Consider the following 18,834-nt stretch of genomic DNA (forward strand, 5'->3'; position numbering starts at 1 on the left):
ACAGGAAATGAGGGAAACAGCTGAAGTGTAGTAAGAGCCAGTTTGGGCTCCAAGCCATCACCACCTCTCACCTGAACTACAGTGGTAGCCGCCTAACTTGCCCGTCTTTTTTCCTGACAACTTATACTCCTCACAGAAGCCTGAGTGGCCCTTTAAAATATAATAGAAACTGATCATAACTTCAGAAATCGTCCAATCCTTCCAATCACCAATGGAATAAAATCCCAAGTCCTTATCATGGCCTAAGGTCCTGTAGGATCTGGCTTTCAGAAGCCTTCACGTTCATCTTCTGCTACTGTTCTCAAATTCTACAACCTTGGAGAGATTTTCTGCTCAGTCTTTTCCTAATTAGTAATTCTTCCAGCCCTATCACATATATCCCTCTCAATCCTCATAGTCCACACAGCATTTATCACTGCCTGAAAGTGAAAAGTGAAAGCATTACTTGCTCAGTCATGACTGACTCTTTGTGACCCCATGGACTGTAGCCCACCACCAGTCTCCTCTGTCCATGAAATTCCCCAGGCAAGAATATTGGACTGGGTAGCCATTCCCTTCTCCAGGGTATCTTCCCCACCCAGGGATCGAATCTGGGTTGCCTGCATTGCAGGTGGATTCTTTGCCATCTGAGCCACCAGGGAGCCAATCACTGCCTGACATTGACTGTATTATATTACAGCCAATTCTTGCTACATATGGCAATTATGCTTTATAAAATCACTGTAGATACTGAATTAGCAAATACTGAACCAATACCCCTCAGGGAAATATAAGATTAAGTTCCTGTGAGCTTCTGAACACAAAATGTTCACCTCCTATCCATTTGTTTCATGAATGCTTCTGTTCAAAGACACTGTATGTAATACACACTACTGATTTGTTAACACTGAACTCACATTCAATGGCTGTGTCTAAAGAAAGCTTATCTACTTCCCATATTTTCCCCATGAGGCACATCATAACGTTCTTAAGCTTAGGAAGACTAGGCAGTACTTTAGCACTACCCTGGGCGGGGGGGGGGAGGGGGGGGGGTCATTGGAAACAGCAAAATCAGCCCCCTAAAAAACAAACAAGAAATGTAAAAATCACAGCACTAAATAGTCCATGAACAGGATACTTGTTTTTAGAATGAGAGCAGAAACAGGAAGAGCATTGCCTTGATTGGCTTCAGCCAAGAACGTGCTTGCGCAGTGACTCAAATTTTTTACCACTCAACACATACCTGTGAATGATTGTAAAAATACTATGAATACTGATTTAGGGGGTTAGACACATTTTTAGCAACCAGGAAAATTCACAGAAAACCATGAATAATGAGGATCAACAGTATTTATTTGTTCACCTTATGTTATCTATCTCTTCTTCCTGATATCTGTGGCACTAGCAATAAAGAACCCGCCTACCAATGCAGGAGACATAACAGACTCAGGTTCGATCCCTGGGTCAGAAAGATCCCCTGGAGGAGGGAATGGCAACCCACTCCAGTACTCTTGCCTGGAGAATCCCATAGACAGAGGAACCTGGCAGGCTACAGTCCATAGGGCTGCAAAGATTAGAACATGACTGAAGCGACTTAGCATGCATGCTCTCCCTTCCTGCTATCTAAACTCTGTAAGAGCCTTTTTCTGGCTATTGGCTTGTTTTTCTTGTTTTCACTTTTTCCTCAGCATCTAGACCAGCACTGTCCACTAGAAGTGTAATGTGAGCCACATATGTAACTATATATGTCTCAGTAGCCATATTAAAAAAAATAAACGTACAAAACTAATTTTCATAATGTACTAATTTACCATATCATATCAACATCTAATCAATATAAAAATGTTAACCCAACAGTTTACATTCTTTTGTTTATTTGCTCCAAAGCTTTGAAAACCAGCATTTATTTTTACTTACACACACTTCCATTTAAACCAACCACCTTCAAGTGCTCAATAACCACATGAAGCCAGAGGCTACCATATTAGACAGTTTGGGTCTAGAACAATTATTGGTACATAATAAGTCCCCAGTAAACATTGTTGAGTAAATTCATTTATTCACTATTTCTACATTCCAAACACTGAAGCAAGAAGTTTATATCCTTTAGATCACTTAGTTCACACAACCACCCTGTTGTTAGCTATTGTTACCTTCTTTGTACAGTTCAGCACCTGAGATGCACTAACTTGCCCACAATCACAAAGAATTCCAAAACATGACTTGAGTACCCAACCATCTGACCAAAGCTAATGTCTCCAAATATATCTTCATTAAAAGATATTAATACAATTTTACTTAAAATATCCATTAAGATATTAGTCAAAAGATGTTTGGCTGTGGAAAAAAAAAAAAAAAAAAAACCCTGCATGGTTCTGAAAGCATCTCAGGTTTCGCTTGCATGTTTTACCTTTTTAAGAACCAAGAAATGCTAATTAATGCAATTATTCTATGCTTGAGTGAGTATGCACACTGTCATGCAAAAGCATGTCTGTCAGGAATCCTTGTAACTTGCCAGTGGCTCAAGGGGAAAACTTGAGCACCACTGGCTAGGCTTTGGAGCACAAAACATCAGACATCTTGTTATTTTACATCATTGAAAAACACGTTGCTATCCTTCTAAACCATAGGACTCCTCTCATTTTTCTATTGTATGGAAGAACTTCTATTTTTTCTTATCTGTGAAACAAACTCTACCGCATTTTTGTACAAGCATCTGCAGTAAGAAATACTTTATAACAGCTGTAGAATGGCAACATAGTAATCAATTCAAAATATTAACCTTCTTTAGATTCCAAAAAGGAATGGCTTTAGGGTGATTTAATCAATTAATATGAACAATTCACAACTGATTAACACAAACTATTTTTTCTGCTCAAATTCTGCTCATGTAAAAAACCGCAAGATTAATCAGAGGTAATTTGTTGCAGAGCAAAAAAAGAGACAAGAAAAGGTTTTTCAGTGAGAGCAGTTGTAGAATAATAAAGCTCATTTTGATTCTGTAAAAATTGAAGTTTCAGAGTAAAAATTGCAAATCGTGTTTTCAATATTCCTGTAATTCCAGATTCTAATTACAACATTGTATCATCTTAGCTGCTCAGCTTGCAGTATGTTACCCACACACTCACACAGAAAGCAATCTGGACACACAAGCCCATGAAGGGGGCACCAGAAGCCAGGCTTCTGTGATGTGGGCTGCAAGAGTGCGCCTTACATCATATTTTCCTACAGTGACAGAGCTTTTAAATAGGAAAATTATCAGCACTTGTTTCGTAAACTGAAGCTTACTTTGAGGGTCTTGAACATAATCTTGCTAGCATATGAAATGAGCTCAGTTGTATGATTGTTTGAACATTCTTTGGTATTGCCATTCTTTGGGATTGGAATGAAGCTGACCTTTTCCAGTCCTGTGGCCATTGCTGAGTTTTCCAAATTTGCTGACATATTGAGTGCAGCACTTTAATAGGATCATCTTTTAGGATTTGAAATAGCTCAGCTGGTATTCCACCACCTCCACTAGCTTTGTTCATAGTGATGCTTCCTAAGGTCCTCTTGACTTCACACTCCAGGACGTCCAGCTCTAGGTGCGTGACCACACTATCTTGGTTATCTGGGTCATTAAGACCTTTTCTGTATAATTTTTCTGTGTATTCTTGCCACCTCTTTTTAATCTCTTCTGCTTCTGTTAGGCTCTTACCGTTTCTGTCCTTTATTGTGCCCATCCTTGTATGATATATTCCCTTGATATCTCCAGTTTTCTTGAAATGAGCTCCAGTCTTTCCCATTCTATTGTTTTCCTCTATTTCTTTGCATTGTTCATAAGAAGGCCTTCTTATCTTTCCTTGCTATTCTCTGGAACTCTGCATTCAGTCTCCAGGTCTTGTTTTTGCTGACTGTATAAAACTTCTCCACCTTTGGCTGTAAAGCACATAATCAATCTGAATCAGTATTGACCGTCTAGTGATAAAAATGTGTAGAGTCATCTCTTGGATTGTTAGAAAAGAGTGTTTGCTATGACCAGCATATTCTTTTGACAAAACACTGTTAGCTTTTGCCCTGCTTTTCTTTTTGTACTCTAAGACCAAACTTGCCTATTATTCCAGGTATCTCTTGACTTTCCACTTTTGCATTTCAGTTCCCTGTGATGAAAAGGACATCTTTTTTGGGTGTTAGGTCTAGAAGATATTATAAGTTTTCATAGAACCGGTCAACTTTAGCTTCTTTGGCATCAGTGATTGGGGCACAGCCTTGGATTACTGTGATGTTCAGTGGTTTACCTTGGACATGAAACAAGATTATTGTGTCATTTTTGAGGTTGCATTCAAGTTTCTGACTCTTTCTGACTCTTTCATTGACTGAGGGCTACTCCATTTCTTCTAAGGTATTCTTGCCCACAGTAGTAGATATAATGGTCATCCAAATTAAAGTCACCTATTTCCATTCAGTTTAGTTCACTGATTCCTAAGATCTTAATATTCAATCTTGCCATCTCCTTCTTGACTACATCCAATTTACCTTGATTCACAGACCTAACATACCAGGTTTCTATGCAATATTATTCTTTACAGCATCAGACTTTACTTTTAACACCAAATACATCCACAACTGAAAGTCATTTCCACTTTGTCCCAGTCACTTCATTCTTTTTGGAGTTATTAGTAATTGCCCTCTGCTCTTCCCCAGTAGCATACTGGACACCTTCTAACCTACGGGACACATCTTCTGGTGTCGTATCTCTTTACCTTTTCATACTATCAATGGGGTTCTCTAGGCAAGAACATTGGAATAGGTTGCCATTTTCTTCTCCAGTGGACCACATTTTGTCAGAACACTTCACTATGACTTGTCCATCTTGGGTGCCCTGCATGGCATGGCTCATAGCTTCATTGAGTTATACAAGCCCCTTCACAACGACAAGGCTGTGATCTAAGAGGGGGTAATCACTCTTACTAGTAATTAAACAAACACATCAAGCAGAAATTATGTTTCTTTATGTCATTTTTAATGATAGAAAGGAATATGTTATATATTCTCAAAACTGTTCTTGGATATGGATTTTGTGGCAAAATTTTAAAAATTAATTTGGTTTCAGTCATCAACAACATTCCAATTATTTTACTTCTAGCTATCACATTTAATGCAATAATGTGAAATACATGTCAATATTTAGGTATAAAGACATTCATTATCAAGTTACTTGCTATAGCAAAAAAATGGAAACAACGTAAGCTTCTAAAATGAAGAAAGCTTCAAGTAAATGACCATCCATAATTACAATGGAGGAGACTTTAAAAATGACATTCCTGAAAAATTTAAATAACAAGAAAATGCTTAAATATTATAATCTGATGCTAAAAGAGACCGAAGGACATAAAGCTACTTGGCTATGTATGTATATATATGTATGTGTATATGCATATATGTGTGTGTTTTACTAGTGATCATTAGTCTTAGTTCAGTTTGAAAAAATACACCAGAATATTATCTAATGCGGAAACACATCAGACTATCTTATCTCCAAATTTTTATGCTCTCCTGTATTTTCAAATTATTTTAAAGGGAGATGTGCTCATTCCATAATCAAAAATTTAAAATTTTCCCCTATTTATTTCAGAAGGTTCTTGGATTTTTCTAGAAGGACAATATTAGGAAAGAACTTATAAATGAGAGGTTGCAGACTGGTTCTCTATGGGTTAGGTTGAAACTACAGATCTGTTTTTGTTTGGCTCATGGTGTGTTTTTGTAAACGATTTGTTGCCAGCATTGACATGTAGGAAAATTTCATATAAATTTTATATAAAAATCCAAATATCTGGTCTTCTAGAAAAATCCGAAGATCTCATGAGGCTGGGCCCATCTTCCCATGGGGCAGCAGTGACTGCAGCTGAGAATCGGCTAGTCGTTCTCGTGGGCCACAATCTTTCCTCACAGCCTAGTTCTCCCATGACCTGCCCTGATCCTCACAAGAATTTGACTTTGCTATGAATATTGGTAATGTAAAGTTTTACTAAAACCCAGAGCACCCTACAGAGTCAATTCACCTTCCAGTCCAAAACCACTGAACTCGGCTATTTGTCAGCCTGGAGTGGAACACATCCATTCCTGTGAGGGGTTTGTGGTAGAAAGGTATGCTCTCTGCATCTCAAGACATCCAAGCTGCTTGGCCAGCTGTCTCTCCTCTCCATCATCAGTGTTCATTACATGTCATCAACATAGCCACTACTTTTTTTAACTTATTTTTTTAATTAAAGTATAGTTGATTTACAATATCTTGTTAGTTTCAGGTGTATAGCACAGTGATCCAGTTACATGTATACATGTTTCTTTATTCCTTTTCAGATTATTTTCCCTTTTAGGTTATTATAAAATATTGTGTATAGTTCCCTGTGCTATACAGTAGGTCTTTGTTGGTTATTTATTCTATCTATAGTAGTGTGTATATGTTAATCCCAATCTCTTAATTTATCCTTTTTCCCACTCCCTTTTCCCCTTCGGTAACCATAAATTTGTTTTCTATGTCTGCCAGTGTCTTTCTGTTTTGCAAATAAGTTCATTTGTATCTTTTTTTGAATTGTTCATATAAGTAGTTATCATATGATATTTATCTTTCTCTGTCTGGCTTACCTCGCTTTGTGTGATAATTTCTAGGACCACCTACATTGATGTCCACCGACAGGTGAATGGAAACAGAAGATGGGGTATACACACACACACACAATGGAATATTGTTTGTGCTAAGTCACTTCAGTTGTGTCCAACTCTTTGCGACCCCATGGACTGTAGCCGGCTGGTCTCCTCTGTCCATGGGATTCTCCAGACAAGAATACTAGAGTGGGTTGCCTTCTCCAGGGGATCTTTCCAACCTAGGAATCAAACCCATGTCTCTTACGTCTCCTGTATTGGCAGGCATGTTCTTTACCACTAGTGCCACCTGGAAGCCCTACGATGGAATATTGTGCCATTTGCAGCATAGCCAGCTCTAATCTGTCGGCTCTAATCTGTTATGGCTGGTGCTCATCATTCTTTGCTTCTTCCACCTCTTTACATGTTCTATTCTGTTTCTTCAGCTTCCAATTCTTTCTGAAACACTTCTCAGTTTTAGACTTTTATAAGTTATATTTTTCATAAATAAACTTTTATATAGTTATATTTTTTATATTTTTATATAAACAAGCTTTTGTTTGTTTAGATCTACCCAGTTCATTAAAGCACTTTTTCCTTCATACTAGGCTATCCAATTACAAGTTATTTATTCATTCATTCAACAATAGTAACATTACAGTGACAGGAAGTAGCAATGAACAGACAGAAAAGCCCCTCTACTCCCTAACTCTGGTGCAGTTATATTTTAGTAAGAGAGACACAGTCAACTAGGAAATGAAAAAGAAGATCATTTCGGAGTAATCCATGCTATAAAAACAAAATAAAACAACGTGATATGATAACCACCAAAGGATGACTTTAGAGTGACTAGATAAGAAAGGTCTCTCTCAGACAATAACCTTTGAGTTGAATGACGAGAGGCATTAAGTCAGAACTGGGAGGAGGATATTGCAGGATGAGACAAGAGTCAGTTAAAGGTGATAAATCAGGAAGATGACTGGCATAACAGAGTTGAAGAAAGGCAAGGTGGGCAAGACCAGTTCTGTTCAAGTAGGTGGAGTTTGCATGCACTACTAAAGAATTTCTATTTTCTTCTAAATGCAATGGGAAGCCACTACAGAGTTTGCAGGGAGGCTGTTTAGGAGACTTTTGCAATAATTACAGTTGTAGATGATAGTGCTTTGGACCAGGAGAGTAGTAATAGGACTCAAAGAGAGATCTTTGGACTTTTCCAAACTATAGACATTTTTCATTACTTTTTAAAAATTTTTAATTTTATATTGGAGTATAGCTGATTTACAATATTATGTTAGTTTGAGGTATACAGCAAGGTGATTTAGTTATACATATAGTTAGAGAAACCAAGGGAACAGTTCTTGCAAAGATAGGCACAATAAAGGACATAAATGGTATGGATCTAATGGAAGCAGAAGATATTAAGAAGAGGTGGCAAGAATACACAGAAAAACTAAGCAAAAGAGATCTTAATGACCCAGATAACCACAAAAGTGTGGTCACTCACTTAGAGCCAGACATCCTGGAGTGCAAAGTCAAGTGGGCTTTAGGAAGCATCCCTAAGAACAAAGCTAGTGGAGGAGATGGAATTTCAATAGAGCTATTTCACAACCTAAAAGATGATGCTATTAAAGTGCTGCACTCAATATGCCAGTAAATTTGGAAAACTCAGTAGTGGCCACAGGACTGGAAAATGTCAGTTTTCATTCCAATCTAAAGAAAGGCAATGCAAAAGAATGTTCAAAGTACCGCACAATTGCACTCATCTCATACACTAGCAAAGTAATGCTCAAAATTCTCCAAGCTAGCCTTCAACAGTATACAAACTGAGAAATTCCAGACGTTCAAGCTAGATTTAGTAAAGGCAGAGGAACCAGAGATCAAATTGCCAACATCCGTTGGATCATAGAAAAAGCAAGAGAATTCCAAAAAAAAAATCTACTTCTGCTTCACTGACTACACCAAAGACTTTGACTATGTGGATCACAATAAACTGTGGAAAATTCTTAAAGAGATGGGAATACCAGACCACCTTTCCTGCCTCTTAAGAAATCTGTATCTAGGGCAAGAAGCAAGAGTTAGAACCAGACATGGAACAACAGACTTATCTAAATCAGGAAAGGAGTATGTCAAGCCTGTGTATTGTCACCCTGCTTATTTAACTTATATGCACATGTAAAATGTCGAGCTGAATGAAGCACAAGCTAGAATCAAGATTGCTGAGAAAAATATCAACAACCTCAGATACGCAGATGACTCCATGTTTATGGCAGAAAGTGAAGAGGAACTAAAGAGCCTCTTGATGAAAATGAAAGAGGAGAGTGAAAAAACGGTTTAAAACTCAACATTCAAAAAACAAAGATCATGGCTCCAGTCCCATCACTTCATGGCAAATAGATGGGGAAACAATGGAAGAAGAAGCTATGAGAAACCTAGACAGGATATTAAAAAGCAGAGACATTACTTTGTTAAGAAAGTTCTCTCTAGTTAAAGCTATCGTTTTTCAGCAGTCATGTATGGATGTGAGAGTTGGACTATAAAGAAAGCTGAGAGCTGAAGAATTGATGCTTTTGAACTATGGTGTTGGAGAAGAATCTTGAGAGTCCCTTGGACTCCAAGGAGATCCAACCAGTCCATCCTAAAGAAGATCAGTCCTGAATATTCATTGGAAGGACTGATGCTGAAGCTGAAACTCCAATACTTTGGCCACCTGATGGGAAGAGCTGACTCACTGGAAAAACCCTGATTCTGGGAAAGATTGAAGGCAGGAGGAGAAGGGGACAACAGAGAATGAGATGGTTGGGAGGCATCATGGACTCAATGGACATGAGTTTGAGCAAGCTCCAGGTGTTGGTGATGGACAAGCCTGGCATGCTGCAGTCCATGGAGTTACAAAGAGTCAGAGAGGACTGAGCAACTGAACTGAAACTGAAACTGAATTCACATACCCATTCTTTTTCAGATTCTTTTCCTGTATAGGTTATAACAGTGTTGAGTTTCCTGTGCTATGGAGTTGGTCCTTCTTGATATCTATTTTATATATGTTCTTGTTGTTCAGTCTCTAAGTCATATCTGACTCTTTGTGACCCCATGAAATGCAGCACACCATGTTTCCTTGTCCTTCATTGTCTCCCAGAGTTTGCTTGAACTCATGTCCACTGAGTCAGTTTTGCCATCCAACCATCTCATCCTATTTTGTCCCCTTCTCCTCCTGCCCTCAGTCTTTCCCAGCATCAGGGTCTTTTCCAGTGAGTTGGCTCTTCACATTAGGTGGCCAAAGTAGTGGAGCTTCAGCATCAGCATTAGTTCTTCCAGTGAATATTCAAGGTTTTTTTCCTCTAGGATTATTTAGTTTGATCTCCTTGCTGTCCAAGGGATTCTCAACAGTCTTCTCCAGCACCACAATTCAAAAGCATCAGTTGGTGTGCATATGTTACTTCCAAATTCCTAATTTATCCTCAGGTCCTCTATTTATTTCCTACCAAAAAGGTATTTTCCATAGTCATACAGACATAAGTGTATGGGTAGTATTGAAGTCAAAAAGTTATGGAAGACCGTGTTTTTGCATAGCTCATGTTTCACTACACCTTAGGGAATATCAGTTCAACTCAGTTCAGTTCAGTCGCTCAGTCGTGTCCGACTCCCTGCGACCCCATGAATCGCAGCATGCCAGGCCTCCCTGTCCATCTCCATCTCCCGGAGTTCACTCAGACTCACATCCATCGAGTCAGTGATGCCATCCAGCCATCTCATCCTCTGTCATCCCCTTCTCCTCCTGCCCCCAGTCCCTCCCAGCATCAAAGTCTTTTCCAGTGAGTCAACAATTCGCATGAGGTGCCCAAAGTACTGGAGTTTCACCTTTAGCATAATTCCTTCCAAAGAAATCCCAGGGTTGATCTCCTTCAGAATGGACTGGTTGGATCTCCTTGCTGTCCAAGGGACTCTCAAGAGTCTTCTCCAACACCACAGTTCAAAAGCATCAATTCTTCAGTGCTCAGCCTTCTTCACAGTCCAACTCTCACATCCATACATGACCACTGGAAAAACCATAGCCTTGACTAGACGGACCTTAGTCGGCAAAGTAATGTCTCTACTTTTGAATATGCTATCTAGGTTGGTCATAACTTTTCTTCCAAGGAGTAAGCATCTTTTAATTTCATGGCTGTAGTCACCATCTGCAGTGATTTTGGAGCCCAAAAAAATAAAGTCTGACACTGTTTCCACTGTTTCCCCATCTATTTGCCATGAAGTGATGGGACCGGACCCCATGATCTTCATTTTCTGAACGTTGAGCTTTAAGCCAACTTTTTCACTCTCCTCTTTCACTTTCATCAAGAGGCTTTTTAGCTCCTCTTCACTTTCTGCCAGAAGAGTGGTGTCATCTGCATATCTGAGGTTATTGATATTTCTCCCGGCAATCTTGATTCCAGCTTGTGCTTCTTCCAGTCCAGCATTTCTCATGATGTACTCTGCATATAAGTTATATAAGCAGGGTGACAATATACAGCCTTGACGTACTCCTTTTCCCATTTGGAAGCAGTCTGTTGTTCCATGTCCAGTTCTAACTGTTGCTTCCTGACCTGCATACAGATTTCTCAAGAGGCAGGTCAGGTGGTCTGGTATTCCCATCTCTTTCAGAATTTTCCATAGTTTATTGTGATGCACACAGTCAAAGGCTTTGGCATAGTCAATAAAGCAGAAACAGATGTTTTTCTGCAACTCTCTTGCTTTTTCGATGATCCAGCGGATGTTGGCAATTTGATCTCTGGTTCCTCTGCCTTTCCTAAAACTAGCTTGAACATCAGGAAGTTCATGGTTCACGTATTGCTGAAGCCTGGCTTGGAGAATTTTTGAGCATTACTTTACTAGCATGTGAGAAGAGTGCAATTGTGCGGTAGTTTGAGCATTCTTTGGCATTGCCTTTCTTTGGGATTGGAATGAAAACTGACCTTTTCCAGTCCTGTGGCCACTGCTGAGTTTTCCAGATTTGCTGGCATATTGAGTGCAGCACATTCACAGCATCATCTTTCAGGATGTGAAAGAGCTCAACTGGAATTCCATCACCTCCTCTAGCTTTGTTTGTAGTGATGCTTTCGAAGGCCCACTTGACTTCACAGTCCAAGATGTCTGGCTCTAGATTAGTGATCACATCATCATGATTATCTGGGTCATGAAGATCTTTTTTGTACAGCTCTTCTGTGTATTCTTGCCACCTCTTCTTAATATCTTCTGCTTCTGTTAGGTCCAGACCATTTCTGTCCTTTATCAAGACCATCTTTGCATGAAATGTTCCTTTGGTAGCTCTAATTTTCTTGAAGAGATCTCTACTCTTTCCCATTCTGTTGTTTTCCTCTATTTCTTTGCATTGATCACTGAAGAAGGCTTTCTTATCTCTTCTTGCTATTCTTTGGAACTCTGCATTCAGATGCTTATATCTTTCCTTCTCTCCTTTGCTTTTCACCTCTCTTCTTTTCACAGCTATTTGTAAGGCCTCCCCAGACAGCCATCTTGCTTTTTTGCATTTCTTTTCCATGGGGATGGTCTTGATCCCTGTCTCCTGTACAATGTCACGAACCTCATTCCATACATCAGGCACTCTATCTATCAGATCTAGACCCTTAAATCTATTTCTCACTTTCACTGTATAATGATAAGGGATTTGATTTAGATCACACCTGAATGGTCTAGCGGTTTTCCCTACTTTCTTCAATTTAAGTCTGAATTTGGCAATAAGGAGTTCATGATCTGAGCCACAGTCAGCTCCCGGTCTTGTTATTGTTGACTGTATAGATCTTCTCCATCTTTGGCTGCAAAGAATATAATCAATCTGATTTCGGTGTTGACCATCTGGTGATGTCTATGTGTAGAGTCTTTTCTTGTGTTGTTGGAAGAGGGTGTTTGCTATGACCAGTGCATTTTCTTGGCAAAACTCTATTAGTCTTTGCCCTTTCATCCTGCATTCCAAGGCCATATTTGCCTGTTTACTCCAGGTGTTTCTTGACTTCCTACTTTTGCATTCCAGTCCCCTATAATGAAAAGGACATCTTTTTTGGGTGTTACTTCTAAAAGATCTTGTAGGTCTTCATAAAACCATTCAACTTCAGTTTCTTCAGCGTTACTGGTTGGGGCATAGACTTGGATAACTGTGATATTGAATGGTTTGCCTTGGAGACGAACAGAGATGCATTTCTTTGACTCTCTCAAAGATGGTACTGAAGATGTACCATCCTTTTATGTACAGCTGTTGTTGTTCAGTCACTCAGTCATGTCCGATTGTTTGCTACCCCATGGACTGCAGCATGCCAACCTTCACTGTCCTTCGCCATCTTCCAGAGCTTGCTCAAACTCATGCCCATTGAGTCAGTGATGCCAACCCACCATCTATCCTCTGTCATTCATATTGTAACTTATTACAAAATAAAGCATTCTAAAATTGTGAGGATAGAGTAAAAGTCAATTTTTCTTCTTCCCCACTTAGTTCAATAGCTCACTGAAGCCCCAGCTCAGTGTTCCACTCTACCATTTATCTTTGTTGTCCCTCTTAAAGCCCTTCTGGCTGATCCAGAAGAGGTGGGCATCCAGGATTGACAGCCACCCTACAGGGACAAAACTAAAACCATCATGGGCAGTGGAGCTGCCAAGTGACAGGGGACAGCTCTAAACACATGGTTAAAGACTTGCTACTACTCATCCTTAAGGACTGAGCTGAAACGGCATCTGCCAGAACAGAACTTAGTGGACAACCTAATTTACATTCCTCCCTTTACCACATTACTATCTGTTTTGGCACAGTTTTACTTCAGTTCAGTTCAGTTCAGTCGCTCAGTCGTGTCTGACTCCCTGCGACCCCATGAATCGCAGCACGCCAGGCCTCCCTGTCCATCACCAACTCCCAAAGTTCACTCAGACTCACGTCCATCGAGTCAGTGATGCCATCCTGCCATCTCGTCCTCTGTCATCCCCTTCTCCTCCTGCCCCCAATCCCTCCCAGCAGCAGAGTCTTTTCCAATGAGTCTTTTTACTTAGCAAGTCCCAAACTGTAACATTGTCTACCTCTCTCTTCTTTTGAACAAAATCCCATAAGGGCAAATTTCAACTCTATCTTGGTCATTATTGATCTCCAACACATAAGAAAATGTCAGAAAATACTATATGCGCAAAAAGTATTTCTTGAATGAATGAATAAATGAATGAAAAAGAAAAGATGACAATTTTGTCCTATACTTGGCAGATGGAGACTGATTAGTTCACAATACAATGAAGTCAGGAGCATACTGGCTAATTCAGCTCACATCAGACTACTCTGAGCATCCCTGGAGTCCAAGTTCATCTGACAGCAGACTTTCGAAAGGATACATGCCAAATGGATTATGGGTAGCAGTAAGGGCTAGAGGAAGAGAGAACAATGCCATGGAATGCCATAAAGAAAAGGAAAGTCTTTTGAGAAATAAGACATTTGGGACTATGATAATTCTCTTCAAATATTTGAAGGGCTATTAAATATAGAAGATACAGTTGTTTTGTTTTGGTTTGATTCATATGTTTGTTTGTTTGTTTCCCTGTTTCCTCAGAAAGCAAAACAGATATCACCAAGTAAAATGTATAAGGAAGCAGACTTTGGGAGAATTTTCAAGCAGGTAAATGTAGTTATTGAAGTGTATGTCATTAGAGATATTTCAGTTGATACTAAATAATCTCTTGTCAAGGTAATATGGAAATGATTCAAGCATTCAAGAACCCAAGGAGAATGAGATGGAGAAAGAAATTGGATTATATAGTTTCAGAAGTCCCTTCCAATTTTATGAATACATGCACCTATAAAAAATGGATATAACACCTCCAAGTGTACCCAGATTACTAAAAGTACGAATTGAACCTTGGATTTTTTTGTTTTGTTTTGTTTTAACCTTCATCACATTTGTTTGGGAAGATCCCCTGGAGAAGGGAAAGGCTACCCATTCCAGTATTCTGTCTAGTCCGTGGGGTCACAAAGAGTTGGAGACGACTGAAAGACTTTCACTTTCACACTTGTTTTCAAATCTTCAGAGTTTAGCATCAGTTAATATCATTTGTTAATACTTTTCTACTCTTACAATTATAAAATTTTGATTATTTGCCTCTAGTAATACAGTTTTAATAGAGTTCTTTTGCACTGTACTGTTTTATTGCCAAGCATGATACTTCCAGGGAGAAGGCAATGGCAACCCACTCCAGTACTCTTCCCTGGAAAATCCCGTAGATGGGGGAGCCTGGTGGGCTGCAGTCCATGGGGTCGCTAAGAGTCAAACATGAAACATGACTGAATCGACTTAGCAGCAGCAGCAGCATGTTACTTGGAAAGCACAAGCACCTCAGGTTTACTTTAGAGAGAACACATTGAGGTCGGGAAGCAATCCATTTAATAAATAAGGCTATACTGTAGTTTAATGACTTACCAACATGACTTACCAACATGACTTAGCAAGTATTAAGTAGGATTAGAATTGCAGATCTTCTATAAAGTGCAAGCATTCTTTGCTTGGAGAGGAGGGAGTTTGGTTTACTGACTTGTCAATTTCAAGGGTTGGTGAAAATGATAAAGTCACAGGGAAGACTGGCAAGACATTTTAATTTACCAGTTTTGAGAGAGCACATCTGGAGGATCCTGAAAGTAAATCAGCCACTTGGCAAGAAAATAAAATCAAGATGTTCTGAGAAATTATGAAATTTCATCTAACACAAACCAGAATAACAGAATAAAAATGATGAATGTCCTAAGCATCTTAAAATGGAGAAAATAATGCACATCATAGGAATATAATAGATTTAAGATATATTCATAGTGTAGATCCACGTTTTATTACTTAGATGAAGTGCATCTTATAGTATCATACATTGCTTGCTGGAGAAAAAATTACAGAAATATCATGTTACTAGGAAATTTACACAATTAAGACTGGCTATAAACACAGATCATGGTTGGACTTCTTCCGTACATTTCTGTTCCCATTTACTTGGGAAGGGACACAAATCCTCTTCACTACGATGTGCTTGCAATTAAATATAAATAATTGTGTGGTGCACAAAGGTGTGGGATGCCTTATTAGTGGGGAGGGGGACATAGGTGGCAAAGGAAGGTGATAGAAATAAAACATGTAAAACCCATCCACAAAGTGTATACTTATTAAACTGATTGATTCATGAAGCATCATATCCTGGAGATCTTTTCACGGCAAACAAAAGACCCCCTGACTATTTACTACTTCTGATTTTTTAAGTGATATCAATAGAGAACCATTTCTCTTTTAGAAACACCTCTCAATGCTGCTTTTTACAGCCACTATGAAGCAATTGTGATGTCTCACTCACCTCAGCCAAGACACAGCATCTGTTATTTGATTAGTACATTTCAAACAAAATTAAACTTTAGTAATTCAGTCAAAATGATTTATCATATGCAAACAATGCTGAGCAGAAGTAAAGTACTCTCATTACCCAACCTCACTGGGGGCCTGTAGCACTTATTATAGCTTTCTAGTAATAACCACAGCAAGGCCCATGTCACCAGGACACAGAAGCTTATTTTGTGGTTGTCACTTCCTGAGTGAGTTCCTTAGCTACTTGGGATCCTCACTGGGCCACACGGTAAATCTTTGGGATTGAAACAGTAACTGATAAGACTGCTGAGTCATATTTATGTTTATTTCAAAAGCAATTATCATGATTCATACTTAGGAAGAAAACATAATAAAGGGGCTCTTTCAGTTCTCCATTTCTCACAACCAGGAATTTTAATTGCTTGTTATTATTTTGAATCAAAATGCAATGAAAGAACCTACATATTTTCTCAAAGCTTGGTGTACATATCAAAATCTAAAATATTTAGAATATGTCAACATATTCTTGGAGGCAGATCTTTGGCCTGAAAACACAATTCAATAACGCAATTTGATCAATTAGCTAACCATCAGCTCAGAAGCAAGACCTGGAGTTGTCAGTAATAGAGCTTCTTCCTATAATGAATGCTAAGCTACTAAATAAGTTAAAATTTTTTTGGATTCAAAACAATTTTCTAAAAAAAGCCTTCCCCTTTGAGCTATTTGTATTTTATATAACAGAGAAATATGCTTTTAAAAATATGATTCATTCATTTAGAGGTAACTATTATTTCTCAGAAATTATTCTATTTACATTATTAAGGATGAAAAAAAGCACTCTTGAGGTACTCACATGTCTAAATACAAGAGAAATAGATTTTAGAATAAAGGCAGGTATTTTGTTCTTTGGGAGCACAAAACTACAAGTGAAATAAGAGATAAGGGCTGAATATAGGTGATGCAACCAATTACTTCCAACTCTCCGTTTGAAGCCTTATTATTGAGACGCCACTATGGACATCTTATTGCAGGAAATTCTAGTCTTTGTTGAAATCTTAGTCTGCAAGATGCTGCCATACAAAATACCATTGATTGATTGGCTTAAACAATAGAAATGCATTTTTTATAGTTCTGGATGCTGGGAAGTGCAAGATTAACATGCTGGTAAGACTGGTTTCATTCTGAGGGCTTTCCTCTTGGCTGGTAGACAGCTGTCTTCTTGCTTCATCCTCACCCAGTGGAGAGAGAAGTGCTGCTGTCTTTTTCTCTTCTTATAAATACACTAATCCCATTATGGGGCCTCTACACTCCAACCTCCTCTAAACCTAATTATCCCGCAAAGACTCTGCCTCCTAATATGACCACATTGGGGGATTAGGGCTTCATCACATGAATTTGGATGGAAACAAACATTCAGTCTGTAACAACTGGCCTAACACATGCGTGTTAGAAGTTGGAAAGTAAAGGAAAGCAAAATACTGCACTGAAATTCAAAATCTCAAAATATTTTCTGAGCTTAGTTTGGGGAATAAAGAGATGATATCTGGAGCATTTCAGGCAAAATAAAGTAGTACTTTAAAAGAATATGAGGAAAATTTTGCAACATTTACCTGAATACTTTATAGGAATAAATCTTTTTGAAATTTTGAACGATTTTGATAAAAAGTGGTTGTAATCATTCAACAACAAAATGCTGTTCTAAATCCCATGGAAAACACAGTTAAATATGTGACATGGTTTTCCTGTGCAGTGAACTTCTTACTTCATTTGCTTCTAATCAGAGCACACAACACACTGTAAAGGATGCGTCACTCCGTTCTCAATTGCTGACTCAACATCTGGTTCAAGATGTCTGGCTTTATCTTTCTTACTTCAAAAAACATTACATTGAAATGACATAAAAAAAACAAATCCTCAGCAATCCTGTCAAGACAGAAAGTCTATCATCAGCACAGCAGAACAGAAAGGATTTTCTGATGAGAATCAAGTGCTGGGAAGAATGCAACAGAGCTGAGTCATGGAGCAATACTTAGTTCAGAGGTAGTAGAGTCTAGGGAAAGAGGGAGCTATGACTCCCCTTGTTGGCTGTGCCAGTCCCCTACTTCCAGAAGCTTCCTCTGAGCCACTGCCTTTCACAAGTAGAGTCCTTTAAAAATGGGAGCCTGGGGACAAGGAAGCAGTTGTTCCAGGTGACCTAGTGCAGTCATGAAGGACACAAGGTGCCTCCTTGCACATGGAAGATTCATAATAAGCATTTTCTAAAAGAAAGCCAGCCTGCCCATGTTCTTGCTACATGCACACATTCACATATATGCACACACAGAAGGAGTGAGGTCATCATCCAAATCTATATTCACTACCAAGACTTCATAAACTTTTATCTGAACCCGGAAATATTCTCCAGCTGCCAAGAGCAATCTCAAGTATCAACTAGAGGTATAATAGACAACAAATATTCAGTAACCATTTCAGGAACAATGACATGAAGGAAAACTAATGAAACCTGCAAGCAAAAGAATAAATGTCCTGAGCAATTAAGGAGCATTTGAAAACAAGTACAGCTAGGAACCTATGAAAGACTCAAAGGATAACTCCCTCATTAATAATGAGGCTGCTAAGAGAAAGAAATTAGTAAAACAATCAATAAGTGAGATGAACAGAAAATGAAATGCAGCTGAAAAATCAATCATAGAGACTGCCGCAGAATGCCATTCAAAAGAGAAATAAAAGCTAAATGACCCAAAGTATGAGGGAACATTTAGGAGATGAGACATGAAGTATAGATCCATGAATTCCAATATCTGTCAATCAGATCTTTCTGTGCAGAAGTACAGAAAGCCCAGAAAAAGAGAGGTGAAAGGAAATTAGGTAGAAACAAAAT

The sequence above is a fragment of the Capricornis sumatraensis genome, chromosome 7, assembly GCF_032405125.1.
Source record: "Capricornis sumatraensis isolate serow.1 chromosome 7, serow.2, whole genome shotgun sequence".
NCBI classification, from domain to species: Eukaryota; Metazoa; Chordata; class Mammalia; order Artiodactyla; family Bovidae; genus Capricornis; species Capricornis sumatraensis.